Consider the following 18,569-nt stretch of genomic DNA (forward strand, 5'->3'; position numbering starts at 1 on the left):
CCTGAACACCAGTCCAAAAGCACTAAAATGCAATTTTCCCCTCAGAACAAGCACTAGTAGCATTGTGTCCACCAATCTGGGGTTGTTGAGAGTAGGATGAAAGGAAATTTAAAGTCCTAAAATAGAGTGAAGAATGAAAATTATCCAAAGATAGATCTGATCTTTGCCTTTGATTATTGGGAGGTGATCTTCAGGACTCAGTGCTCTAAAAGGTCCTGACAAAAATGTGATTTTGTTTACCTGTCTTTGGCCACTGAGTTATAACAATGGTTAAAACAATATAACTCATGATGGGGGCTTTTGACCTTATAGTATTTGTTATGACCTCCAGAGGAACTGGAGACTTAGCCTACCTCTAAGATGGTGAAGCTTCATTATTCATACTTTGGACGTGTAGCTAGGTGAAGCTATGTCCTGAAAACGGACAGCATGCTTGGAAAGATGGAAGGGGAGGAAGACACCACCCCCCTCGCAGTGAGATGGATTGACCCTGTGACTTCAGTAATGAGTTATAGTGTCTCAGAGATGACGAGGTTGGATTTTCATAGGATCCCCCTGAGTCATACTCGACTCAGTGCATCTGAAAACAACAACAGGAGAAGCTGGAGACAAACATCAACTGGACACAGGGCCAGTATGTGCTTGAGTAGACAGCAAAGGCTCAGGTGAGTTGGACCTGTTTGTCAATACTGCAAGGATATACTGACAGGTTGTAGCAAGGAGAAGTGATCACAAACTGAGACCCCCGTGGAGAGAGATGACCTGAAGCTCTGTGTGTAGACACCCCTTCTGGACTTTTTCCCTCTATATCTCCTCTCTTTAATCTGTTTTCTTCCATTTATTAATCATAACAATGAGTATAACCACTTAAAATGAGTTCCGTGATCTTTCTAATAAATTACTGACACTGAGAATTGTGTGGGGAACCCCTTGAACTCATGGTTGCTGCCTACATTCCCTCTAAGCGGTGCAGTTAGCTAAAACTCTCCTATCCTTCATTTATTGTTTGTTGCTGTGTACCATCAAATACAAACCGACCCATGACTGACTCTCCAGCCAGTTTTCAGAGACAATAAATTACAAGAGAGGAGATTGTCCATCCTTCTCTCATAGAGCAGCAGCTGGATTCAAACCACATGCCTTTGGGATTGCAGCACAGTTTCTTACCACAAGACCACCAGAGCTTACCCTTCATTTAGAGGAATATAATTTCACTCACAGCTCATTGAACAAAGCCTGTCTAAGTGGGTACATTTACTTGCATAGGCAGATATGAAATGGAGACATTAGTCTGTTGTATTTCTATCCCCCCTAACTCATGGGTTGTGTGACATAGGAAGAAAAGGACAGTTAATATTGAGGAGGATGGGGCTCACATCCTTGACATATACATCTTCCGTAAAAACAGTAAAAAAGCCACCTTGTCCTTGTATTCCAGATTCAATTCCAATTTCTGCAGAGTGCGTGTGAGCTAGTGAGAAACATGGAGTTTTCAAGGACTGATTTAAATTTTTTAAGCAGATACTAGGCCTACCTTCTAAATCTCCTCTAGGTGAGCTCAAACTCCTAACCTTTGGATTCATAGTCAAATATTTTGCTTGAAATTGAGTTCCATGGTGGTGCAAAATTTTCACCATTCCAGGACTCCATTTCAAATACATCAGCCCACATAATCCTCTGGGGAAAGAACTGCATTCCTTCAGTGTATTGTCTACGTCACATTTTGTATTAGTTGGTTTACTCACTTTTTTCTTTAAAGAAAAGATAGCACTGAGAAAAAAAATTCTAAAATAAATTACTTAACTTTTTTAAACCAAAAGAGCAGAACAATTACACTGCTACTGATTTTGATCTTGTCAAATACCAACTTATCCGCCTGCAACAGTCTGATCAAAGGGCTTTGTTTATTGGTTTTACTTATTCAAATGGCATGTGTTCAGACATACCACTGTCTGGGCAATTGGAAAGAGTTTTAAAATGCAAATTCTTTTTCTTCAGTAGAATTTGACCTGTATTATGCTACACTGGCTGAAATTACTGTTGAATAAATTCCCTGTTGAAAGAAAATTGTCAACTCACTCATATGAGGTGAATTTAATTTTTCAAGGAAGCCAATATCTTATTTCATAATTTCAGTAATTTAATAACCACTGGTTATTTACTCCGGATCCCAAGAAATCCTTGCCTGACCATCAGCACACTTCTAGAAATGAGGTCAGTCACAGACATAGGAACTAACGCCTTCCACAATTTCGTGAAGCTGTAAACTCTCAAACTAATAACCTCTTATTTAGGTTCGGGTGCTGTGCTGGTGTCTACATTCTATGATGTTTTTCTACCAGGAAAGGTTAGGGTTTTTTATACAAATGAAGGACAATTGATAAGACTTGGAAATCTTTGCCTTCCTTATTTTTTTTGTAAGAAGTATTTAAGAAGCCATGCAATATAAAAAAATGAAAAATGTTTGGTATCTACATGGTCTAAATTCTTTACCTATCTGGTTCATTTGGGTAGACTTTACCATAATCACAGTATAGTAAACATCATCCTAAAAGTAGAAAAGTATGCTTTGTGGGTTTTTTTTAATTATTTTATTTTATTATTATTTGTGTGTGTGCATGTATACTGTCAAATACGATCTGAGAGGTACAGGAGATTGTCCTCCTTCTCCAGCATAGCATCTGGTGAATTCGAACTGTGTACTTCTGGGATTGCAGTGCAGCTTCTTGCCACTAGGCCACCAGAGTTTGCTGAACAGTATGTTTAAAATGACACCAAAAAATATGTCTCATATATAATTTCAAACATCTGGGCATTTGAAACTTAGAATTTATCTTATTAATCTTTTAAGCATTATCCTTGGTATGAGAGAAACGACAACAATTACATTTAACATACTAAGTTTAGGTACATTTTTAAGTTGGGATCAATCATCTCATCTATTTTCCTTGAAACAGGAGGCAAATAGATATCCTACTTCCAAGTTTAAGTTCTTCATAAAACACTTGAGAATTACAAGCACATGGACTTAAATTTTACAGACTTTGGAAATTTTCTTAATGCCCTCATGACGTTGTAATGAAAATACAAGTAAATAGCTTTAAAGAACAGAAATGTATTTTCTGCGTTTCTAAAGGTTAAGGTCCAATTCAAGTACTTAACTATATAGATTAATCTTTTTGGTTTATTGTTGTTGTTGGGGACAGGGGTGTGTGTGAGAGAGAGAGAGAGAGAGAGAAAGCGCGCGCGCGCGCGCGTGTGTGTGTGTGTGTGTGTGTGTGTGTGTGTGTGTGTGTGTGAATCAATCCATAGCTGGCCCTCTACTAGATTTTCAGAGGCTGTAAATCATACCAAAGGAGACTGCCCATCTTTCTCCAGAGGAAGATCTGGGGGATTCGAACCTCATGCCTTTATGTTGACAGTGCACCTCCTTACCACGAGGTCACCAGAGCTCCCTAATATCAGGCATTGTTTGTGTTTTTTAGTTTTTAAAGGACAAGCCTTATATGGCATATGTCCACTCTGCCTGTCCCTGTGTCTTTGTGGGGATCTGTTCCTAAACTATCCTCTCCAAAAGTTAGTAGATTTAGAACCCACCAGCTCATGTTAAGTTACCATTAACAAAAGAAAGAAACCTTTATGTCTAGACATTCACAGCAGTAAGATTTCAAAGTATATTTTTGGGCACACAATTTAATCCAGGACAGGAATGTAAGCAATCTTTTAAAATATCTGCATTTCATAAGGACTCTTCTAGCCATCGTGAATTCTAAAGTTGAATGTAACAATCTCGTATTTACACAGGTTTTGCCACATTATTGTTGTTGTTATGTGCCACTGAGTCTTTTGCAACTCATAGCGACCCTGTGTACAAGAGCCCTAAACGCCATTCTATCCTGTGCCAACCTCGCCGTCTCACACACACTCATTCCCTCCACTCCAGAACTGATCCATTTCATCAAGGGTCTTCCTCTCCTGTGCCGTCCCTCCACTCTCCCAAACATGATGTCCCTTGCCACCTAGAAGTAGTAAATATTCATCAAGAGAGACAGAGAGAGAGAGAGAGAGAGAGAGAGAAAGTAAGTAATTACATAAAACTCTAATGGACAGACTATAGGAAGTTGCACTGAATACTCAAAGTGGCATCTCTCTGGTGGTCAGAATTTCCCCAGTGGCTCAATTGAAGAAAGATAGGAAATCTCCTGTGTGATTTGTTGTTGTGACATATACTGTAGAGTCAGAAGCTGATCCTCCAGCAGGTTTGCAGAGGCATTTATTCACATGGAGGAGATTGCCCATCCTTTTCTGAGGGACAGATGGTGACCTTAAACTGTGTGTCTTTGGGATTGCAGCACAGCTTCTTGCCACAAAGCCACCACCCCTGAAAGTCCACTGGAGGGTCAGCTATGAGTCTGTTTCCACTTAGCACATAACAACATATACACACACACAATCAAGAAAATAAAATCCCCACAACTGGACCAATAGGCAACATCATGGAGAAAAGGTTGAAGTTGTCAATTACTTTATTTTGCTTGGATCCACATCAATAGCCATAGAAGCAGCAGTCATGAAATCAAAAGGCATTATTGCATTGGGCCAGGTAGCAGTCCTCCAGATTTCTTGGCACAACCATGTAAGCACATCCAGTACAGCATCTGTTTGTTGAAATATGTCAATTGGTATTCCATCAGTTCCTGGGGCTTTATTTTTTGCCAAATCCTTCAGAGCAACCTGAACTTCCTCCTTTATCACCATTGCCTCTTGACCATATGTTGTTTCGTGAAATTCTTCTCTGTCAGCCAATTCTTTTTGCTACAGTGACTCGGTTTACTCCTTCTATCTTCTTTCAATGCTTCTTGAATCATTCAGTGTTCTGCCCGTGGTATCCTTAAGCATTTCAACTCGTGGCTTGAATTCATTCTTTAGTTCCTTTAGCTTAAGAAATGCCAAGCGAGTTTGGCCCTTGTGTCTTTCCAACTCCAGCTCCTTGCACACTGTATTATAATACTTTGCCTTGTCTGCTCTAACTGTCCTTTGAAATATTCTCTTCAACAGCACCATGAAGGCCGGAGAAGAGATTGAGGTTGTTGACAATTACAGCTTGCTCTGGTCCAGAAGCCAGGAAATCAAAAGACAAATTGCATTGGGAAAATTTGCTGTCAGGGATGTCTCCAGAGTACTGAAAAGCAACAATGTCAGTCTAGAGACTAAGGCGCACCCAATCCAGGCTATGCTCTTTGCAATTGCATATAATGCATCAGAGAGCTGTGGAGTGACTAAGGACGACAGAAGAAGAATTGATGCCTCTGAGTTGTAGTGCTGGAGAAGAGTCTTGAACATACCAAGAAAACAAATAAGTCTGTCTTGGAGAGAGTGAAACCAAATTTCTCCTTGGTGGCTGGGATTTAAAAGCTCCATCTCACATGTTTTGGGTTTGTGGCCAAGAGAGACCGCTCCTTAAAGCAGGACATCTTGCACAGAAGGGTAGAGGGGCAGCAGGAGAGGAAAACCTCAGATGACATGACTTAATACAGTAACTGTGATAATGGGGGTAGATATGTCAGAATCAGTGAGACTGGCTCAGGAGAGGGCAGGCTTCAGAGGGTACATAGGGTTGCTATGGGTTGCAGGTGACTTGACAGCACATAACAACAATAACACTGCATTAGGCAAATTTTCTAAGACTTCTCCAGAGTGAAAGGATGGATGTCACATTAAAGACTAAGGTGCACCTGCCCCAAACTATGGTGTTTTCAATTACTTCATAAGCATGTGAAAATTGGGCAGTGCTTAGGAAGATTGAAGAAGAATATATACCATTGGATTCTGATTTTATGAGGAATATTGAATATATGAAGGATTAAAAAAACAAATGCATCTTGGAAGAAGTACAGTCAGTCTTCATCTCATATACTTTGAGCTTGTTATCAGAAAGGGTCAAACTTGGAAAAGCAGAGGATCAGTGGAGGAGACAAACTATAAATGAAAAATTAATTTACATTGTGGCTTTAGTACTAGATTGAGCACAGTAGAGTGTGTGAGGATAGCACAGGATTGAGAAAGGTTTCCATCAGTTGCACACAGGGCTAATGTGAGCTGGAGCTGACTCAATCACACCTACCAACCAGCTCAGAGTTGACTCTCTAAGAGTCTCTAAGGTTGTAAATTACATAGAACAACATTACCCACCTTTTTCCCTCAGAGCCATTGCTATGTTCAAATCACCAGAGAGGTAGGCCTTTCAGTTCAAAGCACAGCTTCCTATGAACTAGGCCATCAGTGCTCCCCAACAACAGCATATTCTATTTAGTTGTTAAGATTGTTGCTGTTGTAAGATGCCATTGAGTTGATTTTCAATTCATAGTGATCTTATGTAGTAGAGTAGGGTTGTCTTTTACATTTTTTTCTTTTTTTCCTCATTTTTTTAATTAATTTTAATGAAAGTTTACAGAGACATAGGGTTTCTAATCATTCATTGTTGCAGTTTTTCCCTGCCCACCCCCTCCCGCCAATTCACTCTTCTCCTTGAAAAGTAGAAGAAAAACTCTTTCATTGTTATGCAGTCCCTCCCTCCAAGTCCACTCTACTGTGCAGCCTTCATTCTGCACTCTTGTCATGACAATACCCAATCATATACCACTTTTTAACAGTTCTCTCATCTGTTTCAATGCACCATACATTTTTATATTTTTCTAGTCTATAATCTTAATGAAAAAGCATTCCTTTATAGAAAGCCAAGGCATTATTCTGCAAAGATAACTGGATGCTAGATCATGTTATTGTTAGGTGTCAACAAGTCGAGTACAACTCATAGCAACCCTATGAAAAAAAGATCTGAACTCTGTTCTATCCTGTGCCATCCTCACACATCCTAACACACAAGAGCCCATTGCAGCAGTCACTGTGTCAATACACCTAGTTGAGGGTTTGCCTGTCTGATTCAGGTCATTGTCTTTCCAATTACTAGCTATGCATCTGAGAACTGGACAATGAATAAGGATGACAGGAAACGAATTGATGCCTTTGAGCTGTGGAAGCTAGATTATAGGTCTTAAATACTAAGCCTAGAAAACTGAGTGGGCCTTGTCTATGAATAACAGCAAACAAAGCTCATCTTGTGGCTAAAAGTCAGATTAAATGTCTTACCTGAATTAGATGAGTCTTAACTGAGTTCTAGTTGCTTAATGGATAAGAAATTGCACTGCAAACTCCAAGGCACTTAGTTCAAATCCACCAACTGCTCTGAGGGAAAAAAGGCAATTGTCTCTGGTGCTGTTTAGGCTCTGATAGCTTGCTGGAGGGTCAGCTGTGAGTCTTCTGTTCTCACTTGAATACAATGAGGTTGTTTGGGGTTTGGATTATTTTTTTTTTTTACCCAATTAGACTTCATTAAGTTAAAAGCCTTACCTGACACTATTGCATTTAATTTGCATGACAACCCAGCGCGGTAGAATCTCATTGTCCTTTTTCACAGATGAGTGAACTGGGGAGGTTACAGAGCTGCCCAAATTCAAGTGGGCAAATGGTAGAGGTGGGACTCACACTAAAACTGGCCTGACTCCAGGACCCAGTGCCTTCACATCACTTCTTGAGGAAGGGATCAAGCTATTCTTCGGGGAGATCCATTTGGCAACAGCACATAGCCCACGCTATCTTTTTTGCCTGGCCCATTGAACAAGCAGGAATACTTAACTACAGTATCTGTTGCCCATTAAGAGATTTATGAGAAAGTCATTTCATACTTCTTGGATTCAAAATGCTCTTTTCACACATCTTTTTCCTTTCTTTTTTTTTCTTTTTATAATGATGAGCCCTGACCTCATGATTTCCTTCTGCTCAAGCCCTTCCTCCTCCCTACCCACTGTTCTCCCTTGGTGAGGCCAGTTTCTCTCTCACTGACCATTATTGCTTTCCTAAGGCTTTGGGCAACCAGCTTAGTCCTCTCCCACCCAGGCTAATCACTGGGGTTGAGAAAAGAAGAGGGGAGGGAAAGAGGGAATATGTTCAGCATAATTACAAACAATAGCAAATGAAGCTTCCTCCATTGCTTAATGCTGAAATGTATCCGTTCAAACTAATTAGTTTTGTGGGGGGGATCACTAATAAACCCTAATATTTCTCAAAGAGAAATGGCTTGTAATTTAATTTATATTAAGCTGTTACTGACGTTTATGCTAATTAAATTTGGGCCTCAATAGCAATTAATCCCAGAAATAATCTGAAAATGTAAATAAAGCAATAAAGTAAATAACTCTGCAGCCCCTTTCCCAAAAGCCATAGGGTGGGGGTGGCAAGGGGTGTGTATCTGAGGTGCTTTTCCTGAGAGTGAAAATAGGAAACTGTTTCTTGTCCTCTCAGAAAAGAACGTGTGTGGGGTTTTTTTCCCCTTCGATGTGCTTAGTTATATTCTGCCTGTATTTCCTCCTGAGAGTTGCTCCTCCGTTGCAAATGTTGAAGGTTAGCTCTCGAGGTGTCTTCTGTGAACAAATGACTTGTCAAGGCTCATCCCGGGAAGAAGATGAACTAGACAGTGTGGAGGAACAGGAGAATCTCCAAGGACGAAGCTAGACCTGAAGGAGCACCCCAGCATACATATTCTGCTTCTTGATACTCAAATCACTTTCTTGTCTTTACACGGCCCCACTCAGTCGGCCATGAATCCCAGCGTTCAGCCCCGTTCCCCTCATCTCAGACCAAAAACAACAAGATGAACCCAGCTGTAGAAACTGTGTCTCAGGTGCCTTTTCTCCAATTCTGACTGTCTAGACTGTGCAGATATAGACATATTGATATATAATCTGAGGCTTTAGAAAGTCTTCTGACAAAAACTTCATGAAGCCACAGCACTGGTTAAAGTTTTTAGAAAACTAGACTCAAATATGCATGTGCCCAAGCCATTATCCTCTGCACCCAGTGGAAGAATAATATGACAGTTACACCCCTCCCACTCCCCAACCGGCGCCCCCCATCACTTTCTCAGAAACCTGATACCATCTAAGCTGGCCAAGCTGGCCATATCAAAGACCAGACCAGACAATGGATCCTGATAAGGGTCTGAGTTTAATCAAAATAGCCCACACCTAACTTAATTAACACCTCAAATTCCAGAAACACCATCTTAGTTCTCCCCAGGACCCCTATAAGAAGAGCCCCCTCCACCCCCGCTCCCCCCAAACTGCCCACATGTCATTTCGATCCTCTCCATGTGCTGTGTGGCTGGGTCACTTGGTGTCCCTCTCAGATTGTGCAATAAAGGCCTGTTCATTTCTTGGGACCAGTCTCTTCTTTCTTTTCTTTTCTTTCTTTCTCTTTGGCAAACAAACACATACAGAAGTGTTCAAAATCCCTAACTCTAAGAGAGATACAAATCAAAACAAATATGAGATATCATCTTACTCCAGTATGAATAGCAAAATTCAACAGAGCAGCAAACAGCAAATGCTGGTATGGTTGTAGAGTAACTGGAACCCTTATTCACTATTGGTGAAAGCGTAAAATAGTGCAAACACTATGGAAGGTAAAATGGTCCTTTTTAAAAAAATTGGAAATAGAAATACCATCTGACCCAGAAATTCCACTACTGAAAATATACCCTATAGGAACCATAACTGCCACCCAAGCAGATATATGCACATCCATGTTTATTGCTGCTTTGTTCACACTAGCAAACAGTTGGAAACAAATGTCCATCAACAAATGGATAGAGAAGCTCACAAAATTGAGTACTATGCTGCATTGAAAAAAATGAAGAACTCATGAAATATTATACAAAATGGGTGACCCTGGAGGACATTATGCAGAGAGAAATATCTCAGTCACAAAAGGACAAATACTGCGTAGTGCCATTGTTGTAAAATGGGACTGACATCGGGGTTGGGGAAACCTAAGAAAAGAGGGCATAAATAATATATACTGCATTGAAACAGATGAGGGAGAGAACTGCTTAAAAGAAATATAGGATTAGGCATTATTTTCATGACAAGATTACAGAAAAAGAAATGCATAGTGGACTGTGGACTTGTGGAGGGAGATTGCATAGCAAGGAAAGAATTTTTTTTTCTTTTCAAAGAGAAAAATTAACTAGGCAGATGGGTGAGCAGGGAGGAAAATGTGCAACAATGAATGAATGGGGGGAAATAAAATGGAAAGAAATGCTGTAAAAAAATAAAATTTTTTCAAGTCTGGCTATGGCTATCGGTAAAGATCCTTGGTTAATGAATTTCAGCTTTGAATAGCAGCAGGCAATCCTGAGAGCTTCTGAGTTTATAGTTGTAGCTGTCCCCACCTCTGGCCTCCAGATAGGTGCACCTTCCCTTCACATAACTCAGATGTTATTAGGTTTAAAATCAACCTTGCTCTGGAATGACCTCAATTGTCTATTATAATTAATCCATTACGGAAGGTAATTGTGCTACATTAGATTTAAGGCAAGTCCATTATATTTCTTGTTGTTGTATACCGTGAAGTCAGACCAACCCATAGGTGACCCTCTGGTGGGTTTTCAGAGGGAGTTAATCGCATGGGAGGAGATTGCCCATCCTTCTCCCATGGAGCAACAGGGGGCCTAGAACTGCATGCCTTCAGGATGGAAGCACATTTTATTTCCACTAGGCCACCAGAGTTCAATTATCTTATTTTGTGTGAAAATTAGATAACGAATAAAGAAAACAGGAAAAGAATTGGTGTCTTTCAACTGTGGTGTTGATGAGTATTCCATAAAGTAGGAACAAAGACTAAATAAACCTGCTTGAAAGAAATGCAACCAGGGAACTCCTTGGAGACAATGATGGTAAAATTTCATCTCACATACTTTAAGCATGTTGTCAGAAGGGGTCAGAACTTGGAGAGAGTCAACATGTTGAGAAAGGCAGAGGGCCAGCAAAGAAAGGAAACCAAGAAAGGAAGACACTGAGTGAGATAGATTGATATCACGACCACAACAATGATTAAGCATGGTGGAGATTGTGAGAGCAGCATAGGATTGGGCAGAGTTCAATCTGTCATGTATTGAGTCACTATGGGTTGTAGACAACTCGATGGCACCTACCAACAATAGCAATGATGTAAAGCCTCTGGTAGAGAGATTACAATTGCAATGCTTATATCAATAGGACACAATGTGATCTATAACAAAGATGTGCTAAATGAAAAAAATCCTTTAAAAACATAAGGCTTTTCCTATTTTTTAAGTATAGGTAAAGTCAACCCTAAAATGAATTATTGACTGTTTCCCTAACTGAAAAGAAATGTCCACACAAAGATGGAAAGGAGAAAACAAGGAAATGAAGACAGGAGAGATTCAGGATCATTATTAGGGGAGTGGCTAAATAGTTACAATGTCATGCTTGACATTTCCATTTTTAACACTGAATTTAATTCTTAAAGTCTTCCTCTAGAAGAAGCATGATTTGTTTCCACTCCATGACTGAGAAAATTGAAGCATCAAGAGACAAGTAACTTGTTCAATGTTTCACAACTTGTCAATGGACAAATTTAGATTCAAATGCAGAAACTGAATTTGGATGTCATATGCATATCACTGGAAAGAATGTCTACTTTTCCTTCTGTGGACCGACCAACCACCTTTGCACATCCTGTAAGGATTACCATTAGTGCCTGGTCTAAAAAGCACAGGTTAGATATCTTTATTCGGTAGATACTAGGACGTGATTTCACTTTATCAAAATCACTTTGTCTTCTCTCTGACTATTAAATTCTACAAGATCTGCCTCCAATGCCACCACTCACCAACCTTTCTGAGATCACCAGTGGCCTTTCTCACCTCACAATATCTAGTTCACTTCTATTTGACCCATATATATGGTCTCAGGGTGCTTAATGATACCCATTCCAAAAACGCTCCTGAAATCGTTCCTGGTGTAGGATTTCTGCTCTCAGAAAGACATACGCCTCTTTGCAGGCATGCTGTATCTCATTACTATCATCATCATCATTATTTTGCACTTATAGCAAATAAATATGTTGAAGTCTTAATCTCAGGTACCTGAGAATATGACCCTATTTGTAAATACAATATGTGAACTTATTACTATTGAGTTCATTCCAGCTCATAGTGACTATACAAGTTATAGTAGAACTGCCCAATAGTATTCCAAAGGACGTATATCTTTATAGAAGAAAACTGCTACATCTCACCCTGCATAGCAGCCAGTGCATTTGAGCTATCAAACTGTTGATTAGCAGGTGAACCTTTAACTACTGGGCCATCAGAGCTTCTTAAAATTACAGACAGAGGATAAAGAAAAGGCCAAAATAGATATCAGAAGAGACTTTGACAGTTGTACTAGAGTGTCAAGCTGACACAAAAGGAAGAGATGCAGAAGTAAAATACAAACAGAATATTTCTAAGGGCAGCTTGCAAAACAAAGTAGTATGAAGGAATGTACAACGAGCTGCAGCTGTAGAACTAAAGGGAAAGAATTCATTCGGCATTTCTCAAGCTGAAAGAACTGAAAAACAAGCTCAAGCCTCAAGTTGCTATGGGCAAAATCTTGAATGATCCAGGAAGCATAAAAAAACAGTGGAGAAATACACAGTCACTATACCAAATAAAATAGGTTGACACTGAAATATTTCAGAAAATAGTTTATGATAAAAGCCAATGGTAATTAAAGAAGACTTTCAAGCTGCAAAGATGGCACTGGAAAAAATAATAAGGTCCCAGGAATTGATGGGGTATCAACCAACATGTTTCAACTAACATATATAGCTCTAGATGTGCTCATCAGTCTATGACGGGAAATTTGGAAGACAGCTTCCTGGATAACTGACTGGAAGAGATCCATATTTGTTCCTATTCCCAAGAAAGGTGATCCAATAGAATGTATAAATTATTGAAAAAATATCTTTAATATTCCATGCAATCAAAATTCTGCTTAGGATTATCCAAAACTGGCTACACTAGTATATTGAGAGAAGTGCCAGAAATTAAAGCAGGATTTAGAAGAGGCTGTGGCACCAGGGACAGCATTGCTGGTATCAGATGAATCTTGGCTGAAAGAAAGATGTCTGTGTTTATTGACTATATAAAAACATTCAACTGTGTGGTTGCAACAGACTACGGCTAATACTGATTGTTCATATGAAACTTATACCTAAACCAAGAAGTTATTACCTGAACAGAGCAAAGGAATACTGCATGTTTAAAATCAAGAAAGATATGGGTTAGGATTTTCTTTTTTTTTTCCTCCATGCCTATTCAATCTGCATTCTAAACAAGTAATTTGTAAAGGTGGATTCTATGAAGAAGAATTTGTTATCAGGATCAGAGGAAGAATCATGAACAACCTCATTATGCAGGTGATACAATCTTGAACGTGAAGAGGACTTGAAATGCATGCTGCAGAGGATAAAAGAACACAGCCTTCAATGTGGATTAAATCTCAATATCAAGACAAAGACCCTCTAACTGGGATGACAGGCAACACCATGTTAGATGGAGAAAAGTTTAAAAATTTCAATTATTTCTACTTGCTTGGATACACAATCAACACCATTGGTACCAGCAGTCAAGAAATCAAAAGCTAGATTCCATTGGGAAAGTTTGCTGTCAGGGACCTCTCCAAATTACTGAGGAGCAATGAGGTCAGTTTAAAGATTAAAGTATGCCAGATCCAGGCTGTAGTCTTTTTAATTATTTGCTATGAATCTGAGAGCTGGAAAGTGAATAAGAATGGCAGAAGAAGAAGTAATACCTTTGTGTTGTGGTGTTGGACAAGAGTCTTAAATATTCCACATATAAAAAAAAAAAAGCATACAGATATTTCTGGGTGAAAAGTGCAGCCTGAGTACTGTTTAGACCAACAATAGCAAGGCTTCATCCCGCATACTTGAGGCATTTTGTTAAGAGGGGAAGTAACTTGGAAAGAGACATCATGCTTGAAAAGCTTGAGGGTCAACAAAATAGAAAAGGACTTTCAACAACATGGATTGACACAGTAACTGCAGCAATGGACTCACGTACATCAGAAATTAGGAAAACGGCAGAGAATAGAACAGGGTTCAGCTTTGTTATTCATAGGGCTGCTATGAGTGTGCTTGACTTTATGGTATTTAACAACAACAACTACTGGGATGGAAACCAAGCAGCTAAATCTGACTGGAGGCCATGAAACACTGCTTGTTAGTGACCCAAGCCCATTTTCCGTGTGCATTAGCAAACTGTCAACTTAGTGTACGTGGAAAAAGCCAAGGTCATATGCAGAAACTCAGTTTAAATTTCATAAACATTTTCAAACTGTACTTAAAAATTTGGAATTTACCATATTATGCTCTTTTTAAACTGTTTAATGACTCCATCAGTGGCTTTCTAATATAACAAGATAGTGGAGAGGATGGAGATTTCGGAACTCATATTTGGCATCATTAGCTTTTATAGTCCTTACAAGTTTTAAGCCATGAAACTCTGAATCTAATATTCGCATGTGCTATGGTCTTCTCTAACACTACTGAAACTACTATTTTAACACTACCAATATTATTAGAGCTGAACTCGGTTAAAAACCATGCATGAACGATTTGGATGTCTGGTAATTTTGTACCATGGAGTTGAAAGTGACTCATAGCTAACCCTCTTTTGGGTTTTCAGAGGCACTAAATCGCCTTTGTCTTATGGAACAGCTGGTGGATTCAAACCACATACTTTTGGGTTGACAGTGCAATTCCTATCCACGAGGCCACCAGAGCTCCCTTTTGTGGTATATATTTAGTGAGATAAGCAAGTATTCACATTGAACTATCAATAAAGGTTTTTATAATACTATGGAATCCAGAGGAAAACTAAATCTGGCTCGTTCAAAATCACATTGTGGCTGCCAGTATCACAGGTTTACGTTCAAGTCAGATAATGCAGTTTGGGGCTCCTGAGTCAGCTTCAGTTCTATAATGATCTGACAGAACAAGATACTGCCTGGTCGTCCACATCCTCACAATCGCCATTATGCCTGAGCCCTTGTTGACATCACTGGGTCACTCCAACTCATTGAGGATCATCTTTTACACTGACCATCTGCTTTTTCAAGGCATGCTATCTTTCTCACTAGGGATTTATTCTCTTGACAACATGCCCAAAATAGATAAGACAATGTCTCAAGATCCCCCTGTCAAAGGAGAATTCAGGGAGCACTTCTTCCAAGATTAATTTCTCTTTTCAGCAATCCAGGGTATATCCAATAACACCACAATTCAAAGGTAAGAATTATTTTTCAGTTTTATTCATTATCCATCTTCCACAGGTATTAGAGTCAGTGATAAGACTATACAAGAAAGAAAAGGGATAAGAATTACATGAATATGTATCTATTAACTGAAAGTGTGAAAACAAGTGACCAGAGATGCCAGTACTGTGAAAATGAAGGTCAGAAGTGGAAACATAAAACTTTACATCATCCTAATTCGTGACATCTACACGGTTATAATGGTACTTGGAGAGTTCACAGAAATCAGCCAGACGTAGCATATATTTGGGGTCAGTTCTAAAATACCCCATTTTTCCTCTCACATTTCTCATTTCTCCAAAATAATTGTACCAACGATGCTGCAAAGCCCAGAAGGGAAATTCAACTTTTATGAAGAAAACATGAAAAAACCTTACATAAGAAAAATATGTTTAAATATCTTTCTCCTCTGCTTCCCCGGTTTCTCATTTATTTTAATTAAAACTCTCCATTTAGGGGACAAATGATCTCATATACCATGAAATATAAACAGAAGTCACAATCTTTACTAGTCTTTCACGGATTTATTTCTTACAACTAAAAAATTCTTTTTACAAAATTGATAATACAACTAAAATAAAGCAAACAATTAAGATTACTTTTTTTACCCTTTATTCTTCTATTTTACTTCATTTGCTTCCATCTATAGTGTGTGTGTGTGTGTGTGTGTGTGTGTGTGAGAGAGAGAGAGAGAGAGAGAGAGAGAGAGAGAAACCATTTTCCAGTATCTTTTAGAATAGAACAAGGTCCAAAAAAAGACAATTTCATTATGCTGTCAACTAAGTGAGGTAACCTTTTTGTATTTGAAAAAACTATTTTGATGAAGTCTTTTGTCCTTCTTAATCTGTTCTTCCTCTGTTTTATATATTCCTCCAAGCATGAGACATATTCAGGCATATCTTATCCCCTTTTGGCCATTCTCATGTTTGGGAAAAATCAGAGAATACTCAATATTCTAAATGAAACAGCAGTTTTCAGTATTGGCTTTCAAAGATTCACACATGACAAGATTGGTAGTGCTACAAACAGATAAAACATTCCGGCTGAATCATTATTCTTTTCAGCTCATTGCTGCATGAATATAAAAAGATCCATCTGTATCTACCCCTTTATGCAGACATATTTCTCACACAATTATTGAGAAAAAATTATACAATATACCAGGCTAAGGACTTTTTTGTATACTTCTGAACCATTATCCTATACACACACAGGAGGTGATCTTACCTAAGAATTTTCATCATCACAATTTCGACTGGTTCTCATTACAGCCCTGTGAAATTGGGAACAGTCAACATTATTCTCATGTCCCACTTACCATCACTGAGCCCGTTCAGACTCAAAGAGACCCCCATCAGGTTTCTAAGACTACAATCTCTAAGGGAGGAGACTGCCCAACTTTCTCCCATGAATCATCTAGTAGATTTGAACCACAGACTTTTCGGCTAGCAGTGTACCTACCATGTGGGACACCATGTCTTCAGAGCTTCTTATTTCTAAAGTTGTAATTGTTAGGTGTCATTGAGTCAAGTACGACTCATAGCAACTCTGTGAAAAAAGATCTGAACTTTGGTGTATCTTGTGCCATCCTCACACTTCCTGATAGACAAGAGCCCGTTACAGCAGTTACCATACCAGTTTACCTGGTTGAGAGTCTTCCTCTCCTTCATCGACCCTACACCCTTTCCCAGTATCATGCCCTTCTCCAAGTAATAGCAACTCCTAGCAACATGCCCAAAGTATGTGAGGGCAAGCCTCATCATTCTTGCCTCCAAAGAGCACTCTGACTGCACCCTTTTCTAGACATATTTGTTTGTCCTCCTGGCCATCCATGGATGTTCACTGCTCTTCTCCAACACTACAGCTCTAATGTGTCAATTCTTCTGTCATCCTTATTCACTGTCCATCTCTCAGATATACAGCAAATAATTGGAAAGATTGTGGCCTGAATCAGATGAACCTTAGTCTTCAAACGGACATCATCACTTCTCAATAATTTTGACAGCTTCCTAACTGCAGATTTTTCCCAGTGCAATGTATCTCCTTATTTCCTGACTGCTATACAAAGGCAATTGTTGATCCAAGCAAAAATAAGAAAATCTAACACTGTAAACCCTTGCCCAGGCAATGTCAGGGCTGAGAAGAGAATCTTGGTGTCTCAAGACCTGGAGAAGTTTTATTTCTACGATACCATGACAATCTGCTTTAATTCATCTCTTTTTTTCCTGTTAAATACTGACTTAAAAATATAGGAACCTGGTGACACAGTTGGTTAAGTGATGGGCTTCTATTCCACAACATTCTATATAAGAGAAAGATAAGACATTCTATTTCCATTAAGGCTTACATCCTAGGAGATCCTAAGATGTTCAAGTTCTACTCTATCTCATAGGGAGAAATGCTATGGGTCAAAATAAAAAAGTCATAGCAACAGATTTTACAAAGATGTCCATTAATTACAAATTAAGAAGTTATAGCTTCAAATTTTAAATATTAAAGTATAAACAAAGTCTTACATAACTCTAAAAACAAGAATGAAGTAATTTATAATTGCTGCTGTTACGTGCCAAAGAGTCATAGATGACTCATAACGACTCTATGAACAAATACCTGAACACTTGTATAACTTTCATCATTTCTCCACGTTCATAGAGTTTCTGGAGGCAAGCTATTTCAGAAGTGGATGCCACTCCTGCTTCCAAGCTTGTTTTAATCGGGGATCTTCACCAAACACTGTCTACCATGAATAACCATTATCACATTTGACAAAGAGTCACAGTGATATAATATTTTAATGAAATATTTTTACCTTCATAACTTCTGTGTGTTGCACAGAATAGAGAGCAGCAAACTGTGGTCTGTAGGTTAAACTTAGCTCACCATCCATTTGTTCTTTAATTTTGCAATTTGGCAGCTTATGAACTTTTACATTTTTAAATAGCTACAAAAAATAAAAAGAGGAATATTTAGTGGCTTGCAAAAGCTATATGAAATTCAAATTTCAGTGTCCATAAATAAGGTTTTATTCACACACATCCACGCTCATTCGTGTATTTATTGTCCTTGGCTACATAACAGATCTATGAAGTTGCAATAGAGATTACATCGTCTACAAACTTTAAATTATTTGCTAGCTGACACATGACGGGGAAAGTTTAACTCCTATATTTCTTTTATAGAGTATGACCTTTTTTTATTCCTAGCAAATTATTCCTTCTTGTTCAGCAAACATGTAACTAACTACCTGTACTTGAAATACTCTTCATGCAACTCTCATAATATTTCTGTCTTTAGAAAAGGAGGTGACAGTTGAGGGACCTTTCTTGGGAT

This window comes from Elephantulus edwardii, unplaced genomic scaffold (genome assembly GCF_000299155.1).
Source record: "Elephantulus edwardii isolate Elephantulus edwardi_28Jun2011 unplaced genomic scaffold, EleEdw1.0 scaffold00037, whole genome shotgun sequence".
Classification (NCBI taxonomy): domain Eukaryota; kingdom Metazoa; phylum Chordata; class Mammalia; order Macroscelidea; family Macroscelididae; genus Elephantulus; species Elephantulus edwardii.